This window comes from Oryzias latipes, chromosome 13 (assembly GCF_053564925.1).
Source record: "Oryzias latipes strain Hd-rR chromosome 13, Olatipes_Hd-rR_3.1".
NCBI classification, from domain to species: Eukaryota; Metazoa; Chordata; class Actinopteri; order Beloniformes; family Adrianichthyidae; genus Oryzias; species Oryzias latipes.
This window is the reverse complement of record NC_136249.1, coordinates 4,069,967-4,090,858: the sequence shown is the minus strand read 5'-3', so window position 1 is coordinate 4,090,858 and position 20,892 is coordinate 4,069,967. Positions and strand designations below refer to the sequence as shown.

The 20,892-nt window shown below is 40.8% G+C and overlaps 27 non-coding genes across 27 annotated transcripts; all 27 read right to left on the bottom strand.

The window, feature by feature from the left end:
* Positions 1–133: 133 nt before the first annotated feature.
* On the bottom strand, positions 134–206 carry trnak-uuu (transfer RNA lysine (anticodon UUU)). Its single transcript has one exon. It is a non-coding gene; the product is annotated as a tRNA-Lys (tRNA).
* Positions 207–1,181: 975 nt separating this feature from the next.
* On the bottom strand, positions 1,182–1,254 carry trnaf-gaa (transfer RNA phenylalanine (anticodon GAA)). The gene has a single exon. It is a non-coding gene; the product is annotated as a tRNA-Phe (tRNA).
* A 208-nt stretch (positions 1,255–1,462) lies between these two features.
* On the bottom strand, positions 1,463–1,535 carry trnak-uuu (transfer RNA lysine (anticodon UUU)). The gene has a single exon. It is a non-coding gene; the product is annotated as a tRNA-Lys (tRNA).
* Positions 1,536–2,511: 976 nt separating this feature from the next.
* Positions 2,512–2,584, bottom strand: trnaf-gaa (transfer RNA phenylalanine (anticodon GAA)). The gene has a single exon. It is a non-coding gene; the product is annotated as a tRNA-Phe (tRNA).
* A 208-nt stretch (positions 2,585–2,792) lies between these two features.
* trnak-uuu (transfer RNA lysine (anticodon UUU)) lies at positions 2,793–2,865 on the bottom strand. Its single transcript has one exon. It is a non-coding gene; the product is annotated as a tRNA-Lys (tRNA).
* Positions 2,866–3,840: 975 nt separating this feature from the next.
* On the bottom strand, positions 3,841–3,913 carry trnaf-gaa (transfer RNA phenylalanine (anticodon GAA)). The gene has a single exon. It is a non-coding gene; the product is annotated as a tRNA-Phe (tRNA).
* A 208-nt stretch (positions 3,914–4,121) lies between these two features.
* On the bottom strand, positions 4,122–4,194 carry trnak-uuu (transfer RNA lysine (anticodon UUU)). The gene has a single exon. It is a non-coding gene; the product is annotated as a tRNA-Lys (tRNA).
* Positions 4,195–5,440: 1,246 nt separating this feature from the next.
* Positions 5,441–5,513, bottom strand: trnak-uuu (transfer RNA lysine (anticodon UUU)). The gene has a single exon. It is a non-coding gene; the product is annotated as a tRNA-Lys (tRNA).
* A 976-nt stretch (positions 5,514–6,489) lies between these two features.
* Positions 6,490–6,562, bottom strand: trnaf-gaa (transfer RNA phenylalanine (anticodon GAA)). The gene has a single exon. It is a non-coding gene; the product is annotated as a tRNA-Phe (tRNA).
* Positions 6,563–6,770: 208 nt separating this feature from the next.
* trnak-uuu (transfer RNA lysine (anticodon UUU)) lies at positions 6,771–6,843 on the bottom strand. The gene has a single exon. It is a non-coding gene; the product is annotated as a tRNA-Lys (tRNA).
* A 1,246-nt stretch (positions 6,844–8,089) lies between these two features.
* trnak-uuu (transfer RNA lysine (anticodon UUU)) lies at positions 8,090–8,162 on the bottom strand. The gene has a single exon. It is a non-coding gene; the product is annotated as a tRNA-Lys (tRNA).
* A 1,245-nt stretch (positions 8,163–9,407) lies between these two features.
* On the bottom strand, positions 9,408–9,480 carry trnak-uuu (transfer RNA lysine (anticodon UUU)). The gene has a single exon. It is a non-coding gene; the product is annotated as a tRNA-Lys (tRNA).
* Positions 9,481–10,456: 976 nt separating this feature from the next.
* On the bottom strand, positions 10,457–10,529 carry trnaf-gaa (transfer RNA phenylalanine (anticodon GAA)). The gene has a single exon. It is a non-coding gene; the product is annotated as a tRNA-Phe (tRNA).
* Positions 10,530–10,737: 208 nt separating this feature from the next.
* On the bottom strand, positions 10,738–10,810 carry trnak-uuu (transfer RNA lysine (anticodon UUU)). Its single transcript has one exon. It is a non-coding gene; the product is annotated as a tRNA-Lys (tRNA).
* Positions 10,811–11,785: 975 nt separating this feature from the next.
* On the bottom strand, positions 11,786–11,858 carry trnaf-gaa (transfer RNA phenylalanine (anticodon GAA)). The gene has a single exon. It is a non-coding gene; the product is annotated as a tRNA-Phe (tRNA).
* Positions 11,859–12,066: 208 nt separating this feature from the next.
* Positions 12,067–12,139, bottom strand: trnak-uuu (transfer RNA lysine (anticodon UUU)). The gene has a single exon. It is a non-coding gene; the product is annotated as a tRNA-Lys (tRNA).
* A 1,246-nt stretch (positions 12,140–13,385) lies between these two features.
* On the bottom strand, positions 13,386–13,458 carry trnak-uuu (transfer RNA lysine (anticodon UUU)). Its single transcript has one exon. It is a non-coding gene; the product is annotated as a tRNA-Lys (tRNA).
* Positions 13,459–14,434: 976 nt separating this feature from the next.
* On the bottom strand, positions 14,435–14,507 carry trnaf-gaa (transfer RNA phenylalanine (anticodon GAA)). The gene has a single exon. It is a non-coding gene; the product is annotated as a tRNA-Phe (tRNA).
* A 208-nt stretch (positions 14,508–14,715) lies between these two features.
* trnak-uuu (transfer RNA lysine (anticodon UUU)) lies at positions 14,716–14,788 on the bottom strand. The gene has a single exon. It is a non-coding gene; the product is annotated as a tRNA-Lys (tRNA).
* Positions 14,789–15,764: 976 nt separating this feature from the next.
* Positions 15,765–15,837, bottom strand: trnaf-gaa (transfer RNA phenylalanine (anticodon GAA)). The gene has a single exon. It is a non-coding gene; the product is annotated as a tRNA-Phe (tRNA).
* A 208-nt stretch (positions 15,838–16,045) lies between these two features.
* On the bottom strand, positions 16,046–16,118 carry trnak-uuu (transfer RNA lysine (anticodon UUU)). Its single transcript has one exon. It is a non-coding gene; the product is annotated as a tRNA-Lys (tRNA).
* Positions 16,119–17,093: 975 nt separating this feature from the next.
* trnaf-gaa (transfer RNA phenylalanine (anticodon GAA)) lies at positions 17,094–17,166 on the bottom strand. Its single transcript has one exon. It is a non-coding gene; the product is annotated as a tRNA-Phe (tRNA).
* Positions 17,167–17,373: 207 nt separating this feature from the next.
* Positions 17,374–17,446, bottom strand: trnak-uuu (transfer RNA lysine (anticodon UUU)). Its single transcript has one exon. It is a non-coding gene; the product is annotated as a tRNA-Lys (tRNA).
* Positions 17,447–18,411: 965 nt separating this feature from the next.
* trnaf-gaa (transfer RNA phenylalanine (anticodon GAA)) lies at positions 18,412–18,484 on the bottom strand. The gene has a single exon. It is a non-coding gene; the product is annotated as a tRNA-Phe (tRNA).
* A 208-nt stretch (positions 18,485–18,692) lies between these two features.
* trnak-uuu (transfer RNA lysine (anticodon UUU)) lies at positions 18,693–18,765 on the bottom strand. The gene has a single exon. It is a non-coding gene; the product is annotated as a tRNA-Lys (tRNA).
* A 963-nt stretch (positions 18,766–19,728) lies between these two features.
* Positions 19,729–19,801, bottom strand: trnaf-gaa (transfer RNA phenylalanine (anticodon GAA)). Its single transcript has one exon. It is a non-coding gene; the product is annotated as a tRNA-Phe (tRNA).
* A 208-nt stretch (positions 19,802–20,009) lies between these two features.
* trnak-uuu (transfer RNA lysine (anticodon UUU)) lies at positions 20,010–20,082 on the bottom strand. Its single transcript has one exon. It is a non-coding gene; the product is annotated as a tRNA-Lys (tRNA).
* Between the last annotated feature and the right edge of the window lie 810 nt (positions 20,083–20,892).

Genomic DNA, 20,892 nt, shown 5'->3' with positions numbered 1-20,892 from the left:
CATTGTTGCAAGAGCAAAAGAACTGGCTGGTAACAGGTGTGAAATGTAGCAATTTTAGCACTGCTGTCCAATGTAAGGAAGCAATTCAAGAGCTTGCACAGCACCTGTATTTCCTGCTACATCCATAGTGTGGCACTTGAACAGGGACTCGAACCCTGGACCCTCAGATTAAAAGTCTGATGCTCTACCAACTGAGCTACTCAAGCCACTTGTGTTGTCCACTTGTAGTTTGTCAATGCAATAGGTAGGTTTGGGAAAGAAATGTATCACATTGGAAAGTGCTTCTGGTTGCACCCTGTTGCTCGTGTTTATTGTTTGCTCTGTTTTCTGTGTCCTATCCTCTTGATGCTTTTTTAGCATAAACTATTTTCAGATAGTTGATGGTAAACCTCTTTTACGTATATTTTGGTTGAAACAGCACTCAACGTTAGTATTTTTGGTGAGCATCATTAAACACTCGTCATGTTTTGTGACTTTTCCTTCAGTAGAGGTAAGTCAACTTAAAATGGAAGTTTAGGACCATGCATCTTTTGTGTTACATTGGTGTAGCTAAGGAATGGCTGTTTGAATTTGTATTGCAAAAGAGACACTCTCCTCTCACACACAAAGATGGATTCCTTTGTTTTGATTTGGACCAATTTGCTATAGGCTAAGTTTGACTACGACAGAGAGCTGTTTACACATGAAGTGCACCTAAGTATTTTTCTTGCTTATCACAAGAATCCCTGAGCCTAAGCAAATTTCCTCAGGGAAAAGTCCCCTCTATAGCCCAAGAGCCCATCTTTGTGCCACAGTGGCTTATTAATGAGCCATTCACTTGGCTACACACTAAGGGTACACACTAAGCTCCCATGGGTTGGACCGTTTACTTATGTGATTGCTCTCTCTGTTTCATCCACTTTTGCACAAACAGAAAGCCACTAATCAGTGGCAAGTGGATGGAAGCATGGTGGGAAGTATGCGTTTAAAAAAGGTGTGTATGTGTATATGTATTTATTTGATATGCAAACGGGAAGCGATTTTGTGAATAAGTGGCATTGTTGGATAAAGGAAATGGGAAATTCCAGGAAAAAGCCAGGAATGAGAGCTTTTGAGAGCATGGTAAGAGTGGGAATCGCACACATTTAACATACGAGTATTGATGTGACTGAGTATTAAATGTAAACGGAGAAGTACGTGATTGCCGAAACTCGGGATTGAACCAAGGACCTCTAGATCTTCAGTCTAGCGCTCTCCCAGCTGAGCTATTTCGGCTTCCAAAAGAACTTTTTTTATTGACAATGGGCTGTTATTGAATCATTTGGTACAGTTGAGAGGAATGGGCCAGGACATTGTTGCAAGAGCAAAAGAACTGGCTGGTAACAGGTGTGAAATGTAGCAGTTTTAGCACTGCTGTCCAATATAAGTAAGCAATTCAAGAGCTTGCACAGCACCTGTATTTCCTGCTACATCCATAGTGTGGCACTTGAACAGGGACTCGAACCCTGGACCCTCAGATTAAAAGTCTGATGCTCTACCAACTGAGCTACTCAAGCCACTTGTGTTGTCCACTTGTAGTTTGTCAATGCAATAGGTAGGTTTGGGAAAGAAATGTATCAGATTGGAAAGTGCTTCTGGTTGCACCCTGTTGCTCGTGTTTATTGTTTGCTCTGTTTTCTGTGTCCTATCCTCTTGATGCTTTTTTAGCATAAACTATTTTCAGATAGTTGGTGGTAAACCTCTTTTATGTATATTTTGGTTGAAACAGCACTCAACGTTAGTATTTTTGGTGAGCATCATTAAACACTCGTCATGTTTTGTGACTTTTCCTTCAGTAAAGGTAAGTCAACTTACAATGGAAGTTTAGGACCATGCATCTTTTGTGTTACATTGGTGTAGCTAAGGAATGGCTGTTTGAATTTGTATTGCAAAAGAGACACTCTCCTCTCACACACAAAGATGGATTCCTTTGTTTTGATTTGGACCAATTTGCTATAGGCTAAGTTTGACTACGACAGAGAGCTGTTTACACATGAAGTGCACCTAAGTATTTTTCTTGCTTATCACAAGAATCCCTGAGCCTAAGCAAATTTCCTCAGGGAAAAGTCCCCCTCTATAGCCCAAGAGCCCATCTTTGTGCCACAGTGGCTTATTAATGAGCCATTCACTTGGCTACACACTAAGGGTACACACTAAGCTGCCATGGGTTGGACCGTTTACTTATGTGATTGCTCTCTCTGTTTCATCCACTTTTGCACAAACAGAAAGCCACTAATCAGTGGCAAGTGGATGGAAGCATGGTGGGAAGTATGCGTTTAAAAAAGGTGTGTATGTGTATATGTATTTATTTGATATGCAAACGGGAAGCGATTTTGTGAATAAGTGGCATTGTTGGATAAAGGAAATGGGAAATTCCAGCAAAAAGCCAGGAATGAGAGCTTTTGAGAGCATGGTAAGAGTGGGAATCGCACACATTTAACATACGAGTATTGATGTGACTGAGTATTAAATGTAAACGGAGAAGTACGTGATTGCCGAAACTCGGGATTGAACCAAGGATCTCTAGATCTTCAGTCTAGCGCTCTCCCAGCTGAGCTATTTCGGCTTCCAAAAGAGCTTTTTTTATTGACAATGGGCTGTTATTGAATCATTTGGTACAGTTGAGAGGAATGGGCCAGGACATTGTTGCAAGAGCAAAAGAACTGGCTGGTAACAGGTGTGAAATGTAGCAGTTTTAGCACTGCTGTCCAATATAAGGAAGCAATTCAAGAGCTTGCACAGCACCTGTATTTCCTGCTACATCCATAGTGTGGCACTTGAACAGGGACTCGAACCCTGGACCCTCAGATTAAAAGTCTGATGCTCTACCAACTGAGCTACTCAAGCCACTTGTGTTGTCCACTTGTAGTTTGTCAATGCAATAGGTAGGTTTGGGAAAGAAATGTATCACATTGGAAAGTGCTTCTGGTTGCACCCTGTTGCTCGTGTTTATTGTTTGCTCTGTTTTCTGTGTCCTATCCTCTTGATGCTTTTTTAGCATAAACTATTTTCAGATAGTTGATGGTAAACCTCTTTTACGTATATTTTGGTTGAAACAGCACTCAACGTTAGTATTTTTGGTGAGCATCACTAAACACTCGTCATGTTTTGTGACTTTTCCTTCAGTAGAGGTAAGTCAACTTAAAATGGAAGTTTAGGACCATGCATCTTTTGTGTTACATTGGTGTAGCTAAGGAATGGCTGTTTGAATTTGTATTGCAAAAGAGACACTCTCCTCTCACACACAAAGATGGATTCCTTTGTTTTGATTTGGACCAATTTGCTATAGGCTAAGTTTGACTACGACAGAGAGCTGTTTACACATGAAGTGCACCTAAGTATTTTTCTTGCTTATCACAAGAATCCCTGAGCCTAAGCAAATTTCCTCAGGGAAAAGTCCCCTCTATAGCCCAAGAGCCCATCTTTGTGCCACAGTGGCTTATTAATGAGCCATTCACTTGGCTACACACTAAGGGTACACACTAAGCTCCCATGGGTTGGACCGTTTACTTATGTGATTGCTCTCTCTGTTTCATCCACTTTTGCACAAACAGAAAGCCACTAATCAGTGGCAAGTGGATGGAAGCATGGTGGGAAGTATGCGTTTAAAAAAGGTGTGTATGTGTATATGTATTTATTTGATATGCAAACGGGAAGCGATTTTGTGAATAAGTGGCATTGTTGGATAAAGGAAATGGGAAATTCCAGGAAAAAGCCAGGAATGAGAGCTTTTGAGAGCATGGTAAGAGTGGGAATCGCACACATTTAACATACGAGTATTGATGTGACTGAGTATTAAATGTAAACGGAGAAGTACGTGATTGCCGAAACTCGGGATTGAACCAAGGACCTCTAGATCTTCAGTCTAGCGCTCTCCCAGCTGAGCTATTTCAGCTTCCAAAAGACCTTTTTTTATTGACAATGGGCTGTTATTGAATCATTTGGTACAGTTGAGAGGAATGGGCCAGGACATTGTTGCAAGAGCAAAAGAACTGGCTGGTAACAGGTGTGAAATGTAGCAGTTTTAGCACTGCTGTCCAATATAAGTAAGCAATTCAAGAGCTTGCACAGCACCTGTATTTCCTGCTACATCCATAGTGTGGCACTTGAACAGGGACTCGAACCCTGGACCCTCAGATTAAAAGTCTGATGCTCTACCAACTGAGCTACTCAAGCCACTTGTGTTGTCCACTTGTAGTTTGTCAATGCAATAGGTAGGTTTGGGAAAGAAATGCATCAGATTGGAAAGTGCTTCTGGTTGCACCCTGTTGCTCGTGTTTATTGTTTGCTCTGTTTTCTGTGTCCTATCCTCTTGATGCTTTTTTAGCATAAACTATTTTCAGATAGTTGATGGTAAACCTCTTTTACGTATATTTTGGTTGAAACAGCACTCAACGTTAGTATTTTTGGTGAGCATCATTAAATACTCGTCATGTTTTGTGACTTTTCCTTCAGTAGAGGTAAGTCAACTTAAAATGGAAGTTTAGGACCATGCATCTTTTGTGTTACATTGGTGTAGCTAAGGAATGGCTGTTTGAATTTGTATTGCAAAAGAGACACTCTCCTCTCACACACAAAGATGGATTCCTTTGTTTTGATTTGGACCAATTTGCTATAGGCTAAGTTTGACTACGACAGAGAGCTGTTTACACATGAAGTGCACCTAAGTATTTTTCTTGCTTATCACAAGAATCCCTGAGCCTAAGCAAATTTCCTCAGGGAAAAGTCCCCCTCTATAGCCCAAGAGCCCATCTTTGTTACACAGTGGCTTATTAATGAGCCATTCACTTGGCTACACACTAAGGGTACACACTAAGCTGCCATGGGTTGGACCGTTTACTTATGTGATTGCTCTCTCTGTTTCATCCACTTTTGCACAAACAGAAAACCACTAATCATTGGCAAGTGGATGGAAGCATGGTGGGAAGTATGCGTTTAAAAAAGGTGTGTATGTGTATATGTATTTATTTGATATGCAAACGGGAAGCGATTTTTTGATCAAGTGGCATTGTTGGATAAAGGAAATGGGAAATTCCAGGAATGAGAGCTTTTGAGAGCATGGTAAGAGTGGGAATCGCACACATTTAACATACGAGTATTGATGTGACTGAGTATTAAATGTAAACGGAGAAGTACGTGATTGCCGAAACTCAGGATTGAACCAAAGACCTCTAGATCTTCAGTCTAGCGCTCTCCCAGCTGAGCTATTTTGGCTTCCAAAAGACCTTTTTTTATTGACAATGGGCTGTTATTGAATCATTTGGTACAGTTGAGAGGAATGGGCCAGGACATTGTTGCAAGAGCAAAAGAACTGGCTGGTAACAGGTGTGAAATGTAGCAATTTTAGCACTGCTGTCCAATGTAAGGAAGCAATTCAAGAGCTTGCACAGCACCTGTATTTCCTGCTACATCCATAGTGTGGCACTTGAACAGGGACTCGAACCCTGGACCCTCAGATTAAAAGTCTGATGCTCTACCAACTGAGCTACTCAAGCCACTTGTGTTGTCCACTTGTAGTTTGTCAATGCAATAGGTAGGTTTGGGAAAGAAATGTATCACATTGGAAAGTGCTTCTGGTTGCACCCTGTTGCTCGTGTTTATTGTTTGCTCTGTTTTCTGTGTCCTATCCTCTTGATGCTTTTTTAGCATAAACTATTTTCAGATAGTTGATGGTAAACCTCTTTTATGTATATTTTGGTTGAAACAGCACTCAACGTTAGTATTTTTGGTGAGCATGATTAAACACTCGTCATGTTTTGTGACTTTTCCTTCAGTAGAGGTAAGTCAACTTAAAATGGAAGTTTAGGACCATGCATCTTTTGTGTTACATTGGTGTAGCTAAGGAATGGCTGTTTGAATTTGTATTGCAAAAGAGACACTCTCCTCTCACACACAAAGATGGATTCCTTTGTTTTGATTTGGACCAATTTGCTATAGGCTAAGTTTGACTACGACAGAGAGCTGTTTACACATGAAGTGCACCTAAGTATTTTTCTTGCTTATCACAAGAATCCCTGAGCCTAAGCAAATTTCCTCAGGGAAAAGTCCCCCTCTATAGCCCAAGAGCCCATCTTTGAAACACAGTGGCTTATTAATGAGCCATTCACTTGGCTACACACTAAGGGTACACACTAAGCTGCCATGGGTTGGACCGTTTACTTATGTGATTGCTCTCTCTGTTTCATCCACTTTTGCACAAACAGAAAGCCACTAATCAGTGGCAAGTGGATGGAAGCATGGTGGGAAGTATGCGTTTAAAAAAGGTTTGTATGTGTATATGTATTTTTTTGATATGCAAACGGGATGCGATTTTGTGAATAAGTGGCATTGTTGGATAAAGGAAATGGGAAATTCCAGGAAAAAGCAAGGAATGAGAGCTTTTGAGAGCATGGTAAGAGTGGGAATCGCACACATTTAACATACGAGTATTGATGTGACTGAGTATTAAATGTAAACGGAGAAGTACATGATTGCCGAAACTCGGGATTGAACCAAGGACCTCTAGATCTTCAGTCTAGCGCTCTCCCAGCTGAGCTATTTCAGCTTCCAAAAGACCTTTTTTTATTGACAATGGGCTGTTATTGAATCATTTGGTACAGTTGAGAGGAATGGGCCAGGACATTGTTGCAAGAGCAAAAGAACTGGCTGGTAACAGGTGTGAAATGTAGCAGTTTTAGCACTGGTGTCCAATATAAGGAATCAATTCAAGAGCTTGCACAGCACCTGTATTTCCTGCTACATCCATAGTGTGGCACTCGAACAGGGACTCGAACCCTGGACCCTCAGATTAAAAGTCTGATGCTCTACCAACTGAGCTACTCAAGCCACTTGTGTTGTCCACTTGTAGTTTGTCAATGCAATAGGTAGGTTTGGGAAAGAAATGTATCAGATTGGAAAGTGCTTCTGGTTGCACCCTGTTGCTCGTGTTTATTGTTTGCTCTGTTTTCTGTGTCCTATCCTCTTGATGCTTTTTTAGCATAAACTATTTTCAGATAGTTGGTGGTAAACCTCTTTTATGTATATTTTGGTTGAAACAGCACTCAACGTTAGTATTTTTGGTGAGCATCATTAAACACTCGTCATGTTTTGTGACTTTTCCTTCAGTAAAGGTAAGTCAACTTACAATGGAAGTTTAGGACCATGCATCTTTTGTGTTACATTGGTGTAGCTAAGGAATGGCTGTTTGAATTTGTATTGCAAAAGAGACACTCTCCTCTCACACACAAAGATGGATTCCTTTGTTTTGATTTGGACCAATTTGCTATAGGCTAAGTTTGACTACGACAGAGAGCTGTTTACACATGAAGTGCACCTAAGTATTTTTCTTGCTTATCACAAGAATCCCTGAGCCTAAGCAAATTTCCTCAGGGAAAAGTCCCCCTCTATAGCCCAAGAGCCCATCTTTGTTACACAGTGGCTTATTAATGAGCCATTCACTTGGCTACACACTAAGGGTACACACTAAGCTGCCATGGGTTGGACCGTTTACTTATGTGATTGCTCTCTCTGTTTCATCCACTTTTGCACAAACAGAAAACCACTAATCATTGGCAAGTGGATGGAAGCATGGTGGGAAGTATGCGTTTAAAAAAGGTGTGTATGTGTATATGTATTTATTTGATATGCAAACGGGAAGCGATTTTGTGAATAAGTGGCATTGTTGGATAAAGGAAATGGGAAATTCCAGGAACGAGAGCTTTTGAGAGCATGGTAAGAGTGGGAATCGCACACATTTAACATACGAGTATTGATGTGACTGAGTATTAAATGTAAACGGAGAAGTACGTGATTGCCGAAACTCAGGATTGAACCAAAGACCTCTAGATCTTCAGTCTAGCGCTCTCCCAGCTGAGCTATTTTGGCTTCCAAAAGACCTTTTTTTATTGACAATGGGCTGTTATTGAATCATTTGGTACAGTTGAGAGGAATGGGCCAGGACATTGTTGCAAGAGCAAAAGAACTGGCTGGTAACAGGTGTGAAATGTAGCAATTTTAGCACTGCTGTCCAATGTAAGGAAGCAATTCAAGAGCTTGCACAGCACCTGTATTTCCTGCTACATCCATAGTGTGGCACTTGAACAGGGACTCGAACCCTGGACCCTCAGATTAAAAGTCTGATGCTCTACCAACTGAGCTACTCAAGCCACTTGTGTTGTCCACTTGTAGTTTGTCAATGCAATAGGTAGGTTTGGGAAAGAAATGTATCACATTGGAAAGTGCTTCTGGTTGCACCCTGTTGCTCGTGTTTATTGTTTGCTCTGTTTTCTGTGTCCTATCCTCTTGATGCTTTTTTAGCATAAACTATTTTCAGATAGTTGATGGTAAACCTCTTTTACGTATATTTTGGTTGAAACAGCACTCAACGTTAGTATTTTTGGTGAGCATCATTAAACACTCGTCATGTTTTGTGACTTTTCCTTCAGTAGAGGTAAGTCAACTTAAAATGGAAGTTTAGGACCATGCATCTTTTGTGTTACATTGGTGTAGCTAAGGAATGGCTGTTTGAATTTGTATTGCAAAAGAGACACTCTCCTCTCACACACAAAGATGGATTCCTTTGTTTTGATTTGGACCAATTTGCTATAGGCTAAGTTTGACTACGACAGAGAGCTGTTTACACATGAAGTGCACCTAAGTATTTTTCTTGCTTATCACAAGAATCCCTGAGCCTAAGCAAATTTCCTCAGGGAAAAGTCCCCTCTATAGCCCAAGAGCCCATCTTTGTGCCACAGTGGCTTATTAATGAGCCATTCACTTGGCTACACACTAAGGGTACACACTAAGCTCCCATGGGTTGGACCGTTTACTTATGTGATTGCTCTCTCTGTTTCATCCACTTTTGCACAAACAGAAAGCCACTAATCAGTGGCAAGTGGATGGAAGCATGGTGGGAAGTATGCGTTTAAAAAAGGTGTGTATGTGTATATGTATTTATTTGATATGCAAACGGGAAGCGATTTTGTGAATAAGTGGCATTGTTGGATAAAGGAAATGGGAAATTCCAGGAATGAGAGCTTTTGAGAGCATGGTAAGAGTGGGAATCGCACACATTTAACATACGAGTATTGATGTGACTGAGTATTAAATGTAAACGGAGAAGTACGTGATTGCCGAAACTCAGGATTGAACCAAAGACCTCTAGATCTTCAGTCTAGCGCTCTCCCAGCTGAGCTATTTTGGCTTCCAAAAGACCTTTTTTTATTGACAATGGGCTGTTATTGAATCATTTGGTACAGTTGAGAGGAATGGGCCAGGACATTGTTGCAAGAGCAAAAGAACTGGCTGGTAACAGGTGTGAAATGTAGCAATTTTAGCACTGCTGTCCAATGTAAGGAAGCAATTCAAGAGCTTGCACAGCACCTGTATTTCCTGCTACATCCATAGTGTGGCACTTGAACAGGGACTCGAACCCTGGACCCTCAGATTAAAAGTCTGATGCTCTACCAACTGAGCTACTCAAGCCACTTGTGTTGTCCACTTGTAGTTTGTCAATGCAATAGGTAGGTTTGGGAAAGAAATGTATCACATTGGAAAGTGCTTCTGGTTGCACCCTGTTGCTCGTGTTTATTGTTTGCTCTGTTTTCTGTGTCCTATCCTCTTGATGCTTTTTTAGCATAAACTATTTTCAGATAGTTGATGGTAAACCTCTTTTATGTATATTTTGGTTGAAACAGCACTCAACGTTAGTATTTTTGGTGAGCATGATTAAACACTCGTCATGTTTTGTGACTTTTCCTTCAGTAGAGGTAAGTCAACTTAAAATGGAAGTTTAGGACCATGCATCTTTTGTGTTACATTGGTGTAGCTAAGGAATGGTTGTTTGAATTTGTATTGCAAAAGAGACACTCTCCTCTCACACACAAAGATGGATTCCTTTGTTTTGATTTGGACCAATTTGCTATAGGCTAAGTTTGACTACGACAGAGAGCTGTTTACACATGAAGTGCACCTAAGTATTTTTCTTGCTTATCACAAGAATCCCTGAGCCTAAGCAAATTTCCTCAGGGAAAAGTCCCCCTCTATAGCCCAAGAGCCCATCTTTGTGCCACAGTGGCTTATTAATGAGCCATTCACTTGGCTACACACTAAGGGTACACACTAAGCTGCCATGGGTTGGACCGTTTACTTATGTGATTGCTCTCTCTGTTTCATCCACTTTTGCACAAACAGAAAGCCACTAATCAGTGGCAAGTGGATGGAAGCATGGTGGGAAGTATGCGTTTAAAAAAGGTGTGTATGTGTATATGTATTTATTTGATATGCAAACGGGAAGCGATTTTGTGAATAAGTGGCATTGTTGGATAAAGGAAATGGGAAATTCCAGCAAAAAGCCAGGAATGAGAGCTTTTGAGAGCATGGTAAGAGTGGGAATCGCACACATTTAACATACGAGTATTGATGTGACTGAGTATTAAATGTAAACGGAGAAGTACGTGATTGCCGAAACTCGGGATTGAACCAAGGATCTCTAGATCTTCAGTCTAGCGCTCTCCCAGCTGAGCTATTTCGGCTTCCAAAATAGCTTTTTTTATTGACAATGGGCTGTTATTGAATCATTTGGTACAGTTGAGAGGAATGGGCCAGGACATTGTTGCAAGAGCAAAAGAACTGGCTGGTAACAGGTGTGAAATGTAGCAGTTTTAGCACTGCTGTCCAATATAAGGAAGCAATTCAAGAGCTTGCACAGCACCTGTATTTCCTGCTACATCCATAGTGTGGCACTTGAACAGGGACTCGAACCCTGGACCCTCAGATTAAAAGTCTGATGCTCTACCAACTGAGCTACTCAAGCCACTTGTGTTGTCCACTTGTAGTTTGTCAATGCAATAGGTAGGTTTGGGAAAGAAATGTATCACATTGGAAAGTGCTTCTGGTTGCACCCTGTTGCTCGTGTTTATTGTTTGCTCTGTTTTCTGTGTCCTATCCTCTTGATGCTTTTTTAGCATAAACTATTTTCAGATAGTTGATGGTAAACCTCTTTTACGTATATTTTGGTTGAAACAGCACTCAACGTTAGTATTTTTGGTGAGCATCATTAAACACTCGTCATGTTTTGTGACTTTTCCTTCAGTAGAGGTAAGTCAACTTAAAATGGAAGTTTAGGACCATGCATCTTTTGTGTTACATTGGTGTAGCTAAGGAATGGCTGTTTGAATTTGTATTGCAAAAGAGACACTCTCCTCTCACACACAAAGATGGATTCCTTTGTTTTGATTTGGACCAATTTGCTATAGGCTAAGTTTGACTACGACAGAGAGCTGTTTACACATGAAGTGCACCTAAGTATTTTTCTTGCTTATCACAAGAATCCCTGAGCCTAAGCAAATTTCCTCAGGGAAAAGTCCCCTCTATAGCCCAAGAGCCCATCTTTGTGCCACAGTGGCTTATTAATGAGCCATTCACTTGGCTACACACTAAGGGTACACACTAAGCTCCCATGGGTTGGACCGTTTACTTATGTGATTGCTCTCTCTGTTTCATCCACTTTTGCACAAACAGAAAGCCACTAATCAGTGGCAAGTGGATGGAAGCATGGTGGGAAGTATGCGTTTAAAAAAGGTGTGTATGTGTATATGTATTTATTTGATATGCAAACGGGAAGCGATTTTGTGAATAAGTGGCATTGTTGGATAAAGGAAATGGGAAATTCCAGGAAAAAGCCAGGAATGAGAGCTTTTGAGAGCATGGTAAGAGTGGGAATCGCACACATTTAACATACGAGTATTGATGTGACTGAGTATTAAATGTAAACGGAGAAGTACGTGATTGCCGAAACTCGGGATTGAACCAAGGACCTCTAGAACTTCAGTCTAGCGCTCTCCCAGCTGAGCTATTTCAGCTTCCAAAAGACCTTTTTTTATTGACAATGGGCTGTTATTGAATCATTTGGTACAGTTGAGAGGAATGGGCCAGGACATTGTTGCAAGAGCAAAAGAACTGGCTGGTAACAGGTGTGAAATGTAGCAGTTTTAGCACTGCTGTCCAATATAAGTAAGCAATTCAAGAGCTTGCACAGCACCTGTATTTCCTGCTACATCCATAGTGTGGCACTTGAACAGGGACTCGAACCCTGGACCCTCAGATTAAAAGTCTGATGCTCTACCAACTGAGCTACTCAAGCCACTTGTGTTGTCCACTTGTAGTTTGTCAATGCAATAGGTAGGTTTGGGAAAGAAATGCATCAGATTGGAAAGTGCTTCTGGTTGCACCCTGTTGCTCGTGTTTATTGTTTGCTCTGTTTTCTGTGTCCTATCCTCTTGATGCTTTTTTAGCATAAACTATTTTCAGATAGTTGATGGTAAACCTCTTTTACGTATATTTTGGTTGAAACAGCACTCAACGTTAGTATTTTTGGTGAGCATCATTAAATACTCGTCATGTTTTGTGACTTTTCCTTCAGTAGAGGTAAGTCAACTTAAAATGGAAGTTTAGGACCATGCATCTTTTGTGTTACATTGGTGTAGCTAAGGAATGGCTGTTTGAATTTGTATTGCAAAAGAGACACTCTCCTCTCACACACAAAGATGGATTCCTTTGTTTTGATTTGGACCAATTTGCTATAGGCTAAGTTTGACTACGACAGAGAGCTGTTTACACATGAAGTGCACCTAAGTATTTTTCTTGCTTATCACAAGAATCCCTGAGCCTAAGCAAATTTCCTCAGGGAAAAGTCCCCCTCTATAGCCCAAGAGCCCATCTTTGTTACACAGTGGCTTATTAATGAGCCATTCACTTGGCTACACACTAAGGGTACACACTAAGCTGCCATGGGTTGGACCGTTTACTTATGTGATTGCTCTCTCTGTTTCATCCACTTTTGCACAAACAGAAAACCACTAATCATTGGCAAGTGGATGGAAGCATGGTGGGAAGTATGCGTTTAAAAAAGGTGTGTATGTGTATATGTATTTATTTGATATGCAAACGGGAAGCGATTTTGTGAATAAGTGGCATTGTTGGATAAAGGAAATGGGAAATTCCAGGAATGAGAGCTTTTGAGAGCATGGTAAGAGTGGGAATCGCACACATTTAACATACGAGTATTGATGTGACTGAGTATTAAATGTAAACGGAGAAGTACGTGATTGCCAAAACTCAGGATTGAACCAAAGACCTCTAGATCTTCAGTCTAGCGCTCTCCCAGCTGAGCTATTTTGGCTTCCAAAAGACCTTTTTTTATTGACAATGGGCTGTTATTGAATCATTTGGTACAGTTGAGAGGAATGGGCCAGGACATTGTTGCAAGAGCAAAAGAACTGGCTGGTAACAGGTGTGAAATGTAGCAATTTTAGCACTGCTGTCCAATGTAAGGAAGCAATTCAAGAGCTTGCACAGCACCTGTATTTCCTGCTACATCCATAGTGTGGCACTTGAACAGGGACTCGAACCCTGGACCCTCAGATTAAAAGTCTGATGCTCTACCAACTGAGCTACTCAAGCCACTTGTGTTGTCCACTTGTAGTTTGTCAATGCAATAGGTAGGTTTGGGAAAGAAATGTATCACATTGGAAAGTGCTTCTGGTTGCACCCTGTTGCTCGTGTTTATTGTTTGCTCTGTTTTCTGTGTCCTATCCTCTTGATGCTTTTTTAGCATAAACTATTTTCAGATAGTTGATGGTAAACCTCTTTTATGTATATTTTGGTTGAAACAGCACTCAACGTTAGTATTTTTGGTGAGCATGATTAAACACTCGTCATGTTTTGTGACTTTTCCTTCAGTAGAGGTAAGTCAACTTAAAATGGAAGTTTAGGACCATGCATCTTTTGTGTTACATTGGTGTAGCTAAGGAATGGCTGTTTGAATTTGTATTGCAAAAGAGACACTCTCCTCTCACACACAAAGATGGATTCCTTTGTTTTGATTTGGACCAATTTGCTATAGGCTAAGTTTGACTACGACAGAGAGCTGTTTACACATGAAGTGCACCTAAGTATTTTTCTTGCTTATCACAAGAATCCCTGAGCCTAAGCAAATTTCCTCAGGGAAAAGTCCCCCTCTATAGCCCAAGAGCCCATCTTTGAAACACAGTGGCTTATTAATGAGCCATTCACTTGGCTACACACTAAGGGTACACACTAAGCTGCCATGGGTTGGACCGTTTACTTATGTGATTGCTCTCTCTGTTTCATCCACTTTTGCACAAACAGAAAGCCACTAATCAGTGGCAAGTGGATGGAAGCATGGTGGGAAGTATGCGTTTAAAAAAGGTTTGTATGTGTATATGTATTTTTTTGATATGCAAACGGGATGCGATTTTGTGAATAAGTGGCATTGTTGGATAAAGGAAATGGGAAATTCCAGGAAAAAGCAAGGAATGAGAGCTTTTGAGAGCATGGTAAGAGTGGGAATCGCACACATTTAACATACGAGTATTGATGTGACTGAGTATTAAATGTAAACGGAGAAGTACATGATTGCCGAAACTCGGGATTGAACCAAGGACCTCTAGATCTTCAGTCTAGCGCTCTCCCAGCTGAGCTATTTCAGCTTCCAAAAGACCTTTTTTTATTGACAATGGGCTGTTATTGAATCATTTGGTACAGTTGAGAGGAATGGGCCAGGACATTGTTGCAAGAGCAAAAGAACTGGCTGGTAACAGGTGTGAAATGTAGCAGTTTTAGCACTGCTGTCCAATATAAGTAAGCAATTCAAGAGCTTGCACAGCACCTGTATTTCCTGCTACATCCATAGTGTGGCACTTGAACAGGGACTCGAACCCTGGACCCTCAGATTAAAAGTCTGATGCTCTACCAACTGAGCTACTCAAGCCACTTGTGTTGTCCACTTGTAGTTTGTCAATGCAATAGGTAGGTTTGGGAAAGAAATGTATCAGATTGGAAAGTGCTTCTGGTTGCACCCTGTTGCTCGTGTTTATTGTTTGCTCTGTTTTCTGTGTCCTATCCTCTTGATGCTTTTTTAGCATAAACTATTTTCAGATAGTTGGTGGTAAACCTCTTTTATGTATATTTTGGTTGAAACAGCACTCAACGTTAGTATTTTTGGTGAGCATCATTAAACACTCGTCATGTTTTGTGACTTTTCCTTCAGTAAAGGTAAGTCAACTTACAATGGAAGTTTAGGACCATGCATCTTTTGTGTTACATTGGTGTAGCTAAGGAATGGCTGTTTGAATTTGTATTGCAAAAGAGACACTCTCCTCTCACACACAAAGATGGATTCCTTTGTTTTGATTTGGACCAATTTGCTATAGGCTAAGTTTGACTACGACAGAGAGCTGTTTACACATGAAGTGCACCTAAGTATTTTTCTTGCTTATCACAAGAATCCCTGAGCCTAAGCAAATTTCCTCAGGGAAAAGTCCCCCTCTATAGCCCAAGAGCCCATCTTTGTAACACAGTGGCTTATTAATGAGCCATTCACTTGGCTACACACTAAGGGTACACACTAAGCTGCCATGGGTTGGACCGTTTACTTATGTGATTGCTCTCTCTGTTTCATCCACTTTTGCACAAACAGAAAGCCACTAATCAGTGGCAAGTGGATGGAAGCATGGTGGGAAGTATGCGTTTAAAAAAGGTGTGTATGTGTATATGTATTTATTTGATATGAAAACGGGAAACGATTTTGTGAATAAGTGGCATTGTTGGATAAAGGAAATGGGAAATTCCAGCAAAAAGCCAGGAATGAGAGCTTTTGAGAGCATGGTAAGAGTGGGAATCGCACACATTTAACATACGAGTATTGATGTGACTGAGTATTAAATGTAAACGGAGAAGTACGTGATTGCCGAAACTCGGGATTGAACCAAGGATCTCTAGATCTTCAGTCTAGCGCTCTCCCAGCTGAGCTATTTCGGCTTCCAAAAGACCTTTTTTTATTGACAATGGGCTGTTATTGAATCATTTGGTACAGTTGAGAGGAATGGGCCAGGACATTGTTGCAAGAGCAAAAGAACTGGCTGGTAACAGGTGTGAAATGTAGCAGTTTTAGCACTGCTGTCCAATATAAGGAAGCAATTCAAGAGCTTGCACAGCACCTGTATTTCCTGTTACATCCATAGTGTGGCACTTGAACAGGGACTCGAACCCTGGACCCTCAGATTAAAAGTCTGATGCTCTACCAACTGAGCTACTCAAGCCACTTGTGTTGTCCACTTGTAGTTTGTCAATGCAATAGGTAGGTTTGGGAAAGAAATGTATCAGATTGGAAAGTGCTTCTGGTTGCACCCTGTTGCTCGTGTTTATTGTTTGCTCTGTTTTCTGTGTCCTATCCTCTTGATGCTTTTTTAGCATAAACTATTTTCAGATAGTTGATGGTAAACCTCTTTTACGTATATTTTGGTTGAAACAGCACTCAACGTTAGTATTTTTGGTGAGCATCATTAAACACTCGTCATGTTTTGTGACTTTTCCTTCAGTAGAGGTAAGTCAACTTAAAATGGAAGTTTAGGACCATGCATCTTTTGTGTTACATTGGTGTAGCTAAGGAATGGCTGTTTGAATTTGTATTGCAAAAGAGACACTCTCCTCTCACACACAAAGATGGATTCCTTTGTTTTGATTTGGACCAATTTGCTATAGGCTAAGTTTGACTACGACAGAGAGCTGTTTACACATGAAGTGCACCTAAGTATTTTTCTTGCTTATCACAAGAATCCCTGAGCCTAAGCAAATTTCCTCAGGGAAAAGTCCCCTCTATAGCCCAAGAGCCCATCTTTGTGCCACAGTGGCTTATTAATGAGCCATTCACTTGGCTACACACTAAGGGTACACACTAAGCTCCCATGGGTTGGACCGTTTACTTATGTGATTGCTCTCTTTGTTTCATCCACTTTTGCACAAACAGAAAGCCACTAATCAGTGGCAAGTGGATGGAAGCATGGTGGGAAGTATGCGTTTAAAAAAGGTGTGTATGTGTATATGTATTTATTTGATATGCAAACGGGAAGCGATTTTGTGAATAAGTGGCATTGTTGGATAAAGGAAATGGGAAATTCCAGGAAAAAGCCAGGAATGAGAGCTTTTGAGAGCATGGTAAGAGTGGGAATCGCACACATTTAACATACGAGTATTGATGTGACTGAGAATTAAATGTAAACGGAGAAGTACGTGATTGCCGAAACTCGGGATTGAACCAAGGACCTCTAGATCTTCAGTCTAGCGCTCTCCCAGCTGAGCTATTTCGGCTTCCAAAAGACCTTTTTTTATTGACAATGGGCTGTTATTGAATCATTTGGTACAGTTGAGAGGAATGGGCCAGGACATTGTTGCAAGAGCAAAAGAACTGGCTGGTAACAGGTGTGAAATGTAGCAGTTTTAGCACTGCTGTCCAATATAAGTAAGCAATTCAAGAGCTTGCACAGCACCTGTATTTCCTCTACATCCATAGTGTGGCACTTGAACAGGGACTCGAACCCTGGACCCTCAGATTAAAAGTCTGATGCTCTACCAACTGAGCTACTCAAGCCACTTGTGTTGTCCACTTGTAGTTTGTCAATGCAATAGGTAGGTTTGGGAAAGAAATGTATCAGATTGGAAAGTGCTTCTGGTTGCACCCTGTTGCTCGTGTTTATTGTTTGCTCTGTTTTCTGTGTCCTATCCTCTTGATGCTTTTTTAGCATAAACTATTTTCAGATAGTTGATGGTAAACCTCTTTTACGTATATTTTGGTTGAAACAGCACTCAACGTTAGTATTTTTGGTGAGCATCATTAAATACTCGTCATGTTTTGTGACTTTTCCTTCAGTAGAGGTAAGTCAACTTAAAATGGAAGTTTAGGACCATGCATCTTTTGTGTTACATTGGTGTAGCTAAGGAATGGCTGTTTGAATTTGTATTGCAAAAGAGACACTCTCCTCTCACACACAAAGATGGATTCCTTTGTTTTGATTTGGACCAATTTGCTATAGGCTAAGTTTGACTACGACAGAGAGCTGTTTACACATGAAGTGCACCTAAGTATTTTTCTTGCTTATCACAAGAATCCCTGAGCCTAAGCAAATTTCCTCAGGGAAAAGTCCCCCTCTATAGCCCAAGAGCCCATCTTTGTTACACAGTGGCTTATTAATGAGCCATTCACTTGGCTACACACTAAGGGTACACACTAAGCTGCCATGGGTTGGACCGTTTACTTATGTGATTGCTCTCTCTGTTTCATCCACTTTTGCACAAACAGAAAACCACTAATCATTGGCAAGTGGATGGAAGCATGGTGGGAAGTATGCGTTTAAAAAAGGTGTGTATGTGTATATGTATTTATTTGATATGCAAACGGGAAGCGATTTTGTGAATAAGTGGCATTGTTGGATAAAGGAAATGGGAAATTCCAGGAATGAGAGCTTTTGAGAGCATGGTAAGAGTGGGAATCGCACACATTTAACATACGAGTATTGATGTGACTGAGTATTAAATGTAAACGGAGAAGTACGTGATTGCCGAAACTCGGGATTGAACCAAGGACCTCTAGATCTTCAGTCTAGCGCTCTCCCAGCTGAGCTATTTCGGCTTCCAAAAGACCTTTTTTTATTGACAATGGGCTGTTATTGAATCATTTGGTACAGTTGAGAGGAATGGGCCAGGACATTGTTGCAAGAGCAAAAGAACTGGCTGGTAACAGGTGTGAAATGTAGCAGTTTTAGCACTGCTGTCCAATATAAGGAATCAATTCAAGAGCTTGCACAGCACCTGTATTTCCTGCTACATCCATAGTGTGGCACTCGAACAGGGACTCGAACCCTGGACCCTCAGATTAAAAGTCTGATGCTCTACCAACTGAGCTACTCAAGCCACTTGTGTTGTCCACTTGTAGTTTGTCAATGCAATAGGTAGGTTTGGGAAAGAAATGTATCAGATTGGAAAGTGCTTCTGGTTGCACCCTGTTGCTCGTGTTTATTGTTTGCTCTGTTTTCTGTGTCCTATCCTCTTGATGCTTTTTTAGCATAAACTATTTTCAGATAGTTGGTGGTAAACCTCTTTTATGTATATTTTGGTTGAAACAGCACTAAACGTTAGTATTTTTGGTGAGCATCATTAAACACTCGTCATGTTTTGTGACTTTTCCTTCAGTAAAGGTAAGTCAACTTACAATGGAAGTTTAGGACCATGCATCTTTTGTGTTACATTGGTGTAGCTAAGGAATGGCTGTTTGAATTTGTATTGCAAAAGAGACACTCTCCTCTCACACACAAAGATGGATTCCTTTGTTTTGATTTGGACCAATTTGCTATAGGCTAAGTTTGACTACGACAGAGAGCTGTTTACACATGAAGTGCACCTAAGTATTTTTCTTGCTTATCACAAGAATCCCTGAGCCTAAGCAAATTTCCTCAGGGAAAAGTCCCCCTCTATAGCCCAAGAGCCCATCTTTGTTACACAGTGGCTTATTAATGAGCCATTCACTTGGCTACACACTAAGGGTACACACTAAGCTCCCATGGGTTGGACCGTTTACTTATGTGATTGCTCTCTCTGTTTCATCCACTTTTGCACAAACAGAAAGCCACTAATCAGTGGCAAGTGGATGGAAGCATGGTGGGAAGTATGCGTTTAAAAAAGGTGTGTATGTGTATATGTATTTATTTGATATGCAAACGGGAAGCGATTTTGTGAATAAGTGGCATTGTTGGATAAAGGAAATGGGAAATTCCAGGAATGAGCTTTTGAGAGCATGGTAAGAGTGGGAATCGCACACATTTAACATACGAGTATTGATGTGACTGAGTATTAAATGTAAACGGAGAAGTACGTGATTGCCGAAACTCGGGATTGAACCAAGGACCTCTAGATCTTCAGTCTAGCGCTCTCCCAGCTGAGCTATTTCGGCTTCCAAAAGACCTTTTTTTATTGACAATGGGCTGTTATTGAATCATTTGGTACAGTTGAGAGGAATGGGCCAGGACATTGTTGCAAGAGCAAAAGAACTGGCTGGTAACAGGTGTGAAATGTAGCAGTTTTAGCACTGCTGTCCAATATAAGGAATCAATTCAAGAGCTTGCACAGCACCTGTATTTCCTGCTACATCCATAGTGTGGCACTTGAACAGGGACTCGAACCCTGGACCCTCAGATTAAAAGTCTGATGCTCTACCAACTGAGCTACTCAAGCCACTTGTGTTGTCCACTTGTAGTTTGTCAATGCAATAGGTAGGTTTGGGAAAGAAATGTATCACATTGGAAAGTGCTTCTGGTTGCACCCTGTTGCTCGTGTTTATTGTTTGCTCTGTTTTCTGTGTCCTATCCTCTTGATGCTTTTTTAGCATAAACTATTTTCAGATAGTTGGTGGTAAACCTCTTTTACGTATATTTTGGTTGAAACAGCACTCAACGTTAGTATTTTTGGTGAGCATCATTAAACACTCGTCATGTTTTGTGACTTTTCCTTCAGTAGAGGTAAGTCAACTTAAAATGGAAGTTCAGGACCATGCATCTTTTGTGTTACATTGGTGTAGCTAAGGAATGGCTGTTTGAATTTGTATTGCAAAAGAGACACTTTCCTCTCACACACAAAGATGTATTCCTTTGTTTTGATTTGGACCAATTTGCTATAGGCTAAGTTTGACTACGACAGAGAGCTGTTTACACATGAAGTGCACCTAAGTATTTTTCTTGCTTATCACAAGAATCCCTGAGCTTAAGCAAATTTCCTCAGGGAAAAGTCCCCCTCTATAGCCAAAGAGCCCATCTTTGTAACACAGTGGCTTATTAATGAGCCATTCACTTGGCTACACACTAAGGGTACACACTAAGCTGCCATGGGTTGGACCGTTTACTTATGTGATTGCTCTCTCTGTTTCATCCACTTTTGCACAAACAGAAAGCCACTATTCAGTGGCAAGTGGATGGAAGCATGGTGGGAAGTATGCGTTTAAAAAAGGTGTGTATGTGTATATGTATTTATTTGATATGCAAACGGGAA